This window comes from Octopus bimaculoides, chromosome 29 (genome assembly GCF_046866305.1).
Source record: "Octopus bimaculoides isolate indiv1 chromosome 29, ASM4686630v1, whole genome shotgun sequence".
Classification (NCBI taxonomy): Eukaryota; Metazoa; Mollusca; class Cephalopoda; order Octopoda; family Octopodidae; genus Octopus; species Octopus bimaculoides.
Window position 1 is genome coordinate 8862912 of NC_142956.1, and position 3598 is coordinate 8866509.

A 3598-nucleotide genomic window follows, 5' to 3' on the forward strand; every position below is an offset into this window, starting at 1 on the left:
GGAAATGAGTACAGTAATGAATTCCGGGTAGAGGTAGGGGTCCACCAAGGTTCCGTCCTCAGCCCCCTCCTATTTATCATAGTCCTCCAGGCGATCACAGAGGAATTCAAGACAGGTTGCCCCTGGGAGCTCCTCTATGCTGATGACCTTGCACTAATTGCACAGTCACTATCAGAACTAGAGGAGAAGTTTAAGGTGTGGAAGCAGGGACTAGAATCGAAGGGCCTTAGAGTCAACCTAGCAAAAACCAAAATCCTAATAAGTAGGAAGGTAGATAAAACACAAACCCCTTCAGGTAGATGGCCCTGCTCAGTATGCAGTAAAGGAGTAGGTAGTAACTCTGTAAGATGTACCCGGTGCAAGCTATGGACACATAAGAGGTGCAGCAATATCAAAGGCAGATTAACTACAAAGTTAGTTTTTGTATGTGGCAGATGTTCAGGTGCAATAAAGACTGTAAACAAACAGGAAACAACTTCTATCTCATTCCAGGGAGAAAAACTAGAGGTAGTTGATAGCTTCCACTATCTGGGTGACCAAGTTAGTAGTGGGGGTGGGTGCGCTGAAAGTGTAACTGCTAGAATAAAAATAGCCTGGGCCAAGAAACCATTATGGTGTCATTTGGCCCCATAATAGGTCTGTGCGGTCATCTGACAGGGACAGTTTCTTTAATTAATTTATACGAATTGTATGCATGTTTGTAACGGTTAGATGGGAGTGGGGAGCGCTAGGAATGTGGCTTGTGGAGGTAGAACCCCTAAAATGTTGGACTAGTTGATTACATGGACTCCAGTGGTCAACTGGCACCTATTTTATCGACCTCTGTGGAAATTGAACTCGAAACATAAAGACAAACATAAAGCCAAACATTTCGCCAGCTCTCTTTACTTTCATTTGACTGCGGCCATGCTGGATCACCGCCTTTATAGTCGAGCAAATCGATTCCAGGACTTATTCTTTAGAAGTCTAATACTTATTTTATCGGTCTCTTTTGCCGAAACCACTAAGTTACGGGAACGTAAACACACCAGCATCGGTTGTCAAGCGATGGTGGGGGGACAAACAGACACACAAACATATATATATATATACATATATTTTGAGGGAGGGGACTAGTCGATTATGTTGACCCCGTGGCGTTTTAATTCATCGCCCCTTATAGGTTGAAAGGAACAGTCGACATCGGCGGAATTTGAACTCAGAACGTAAAGACGGACTGAACACCGTTAAGCATTTCGCCCGGCGTGCTAACGATTCTGCCTTCAAAAATAATAATAAAGTCCGTAATCCTTTCAATTATACGCACGAGCGGGGTGGTTAATTATATTAACCCCCCAATGTTCGTCTTTTAATTAATAATCGGTCCTAAAGGGATCTTAGAAGCTAAAATGCATTTGTCCAGCGAAATTAAAGATTCTGATCGGCGAGAAACAAAGGGAAGTAACTCGTCATGGTGAAAATAGAGACGTTACAGATAGATGGCGTTGGTGTTGGTTTGTCATAGTAATGGCGGCGAAAATGGCGGTAGGAACTCGTTAAAATTACTCTTTTACTTGTTTCAGTCGTTTGACTGCGGCCTTGCTGAAGCACCGCCTTTTTTAGTCGGTCAAATCGACCCAGGACTTACTTTTTGTAAGCCTGGTACTTGTTCTTTCGGTCTCTTTTGCCGAAACCTCTTAGTTACGGGAACGTAAACACACCAGCATCGATTGTTAAGCGATGCTAGGGGGATAAACACAGACACACATACATATATATATACATATATATATATATATATATATATACATATATATATATATATATATATATATACATATATTTTGAGGGAGGGGACTAGTCGAGTATGTTGACCCCCTAGCGTTTTAATTCATCGCCCCTTATAGGTTGAAAGGAACAGTCGACATCGGCGGAATTTGAACTCAGAACGTAAAGACGGATTGAATATAGTTAAGCACTTTGCCCGGCGTGCTAACGATTCTGCCTTTAAAAATAATAATAATGTTCGTAATCCTTTCAATTATACGCACGAGCGGGGGGTGGTTAATTACATTGACCCCTCAATGTTCGTCTTTTAATTAATAATCGGTCCAAGAAGGATCTTAGAAGTTAAAACGCATTTGTCCAGCGAAATTAAAGATTCTGATCGCCGAGAAACAAAGGGAAGTAACTCGGAGAAGCCAGAGTAAAATAGAGACGTTACAGATAGATGGCGCTGGGGTTTGTTGTTGACATGTCATAGTAATGGCGGTAGGAACACGTTAAAATTACTCTTTTACTTGTTTCAGTCATTTTGACTGCGGCCTTGCTGGAGCACCGCCTTTATAGTCGGTCAAATCGACCCCAGGACTTATTCTTTGTTAGTCTAGTTCTTATTCTCTTGGTCTCTTTTGCCGAAACCGCTAATTTACGTTGACGTAAACACACCAGCATCGATTGTCAAGCGATGGTGTGGGGACAAACAGACACAAACATATACACACACATACATATATACAACGGGCTTCTTTCAGTTTCCGCCTACCAAATCCACTCCTCAGAGGAACGGTTAGTGAGAGCTGTACAAGCCATGTACAGGGATGCTGTCAGTAAGGTATGGGTTAGCGACGAGTACAGTGAAGAGTTCCGGGTAGAGGTAGGGGTCCACCAAAGATCAGTCCTCAGCCCCTTCTTATTCATCATAGTCCTCCAGGCAATAACAGTGGAATTCTAGACAGGATGCCCCTGGGAGCTCCTCTATGCTGATGACCTTGCACTAATTGCTGAGTCACTATCAGAACTAGAGAAGTTTCAGGTGTGGAAGCAAGGATTAGAATCGAAGGGCCTTAGAGTTAACCTAGCTAAAACCAAAGTCTCAATAAGTAGGAAGGCAGACAAACCACAAATCCCTTCAGGTAGATGGCCCTCTCTATCTGTAGAAAAGGCATAGGTTAGTGTAAGCTATGGACACATAAGAGGTGCTGCAATATCAAAGGAAGGCTAACTAGGAAGATAGTTTTTGTATGTGGCAGATGCTCAGGAGCAATAAACACTGAGAATGTGCACAGAACAGCTTCCGTCACATTCCGGCGGAAAAACCACAAGTAATTGATAGCTTCCGTAACCTAGGTGACCAAGTCAGTAGCATGGGTGGATGCTCTGAAAGTGTAGCTGCTAGAGTAAGGATAGCATGGGTAAAGTTCAGAGAGCTCCTACCTCTGCTGATGACAAAGGGACTCTTGCTCAGAGTAAAAGGTCGACTGTATGACGCATGTGTGTGAACAGCCATGCTACATGGCAGTGAAACATGGGTTGTGACTGCTGAGGACATGTGTAAGCTAGCAAGGAATGAAGCCAGTAATGTCAGTGTACATACACGACAGAGTGTAAGCGCCCTGAAAGAAAAGTTGGACTTAAGAAGCTTCAGATGTGGTGTGCAAGAGAGACGACTGCACTGGTATGGTCATCTGTATACATGCATCTCTTCGTTTGTCTATTTCCACAAGCAATTGCCGGCATTGTTTCTAATGGAAATAACTCTTATAAACATTCTTTAGTTATCTCCCTTGACGTAATATACAGCCATGATAAATATTAATAGATGCAGCTATGTAATAAC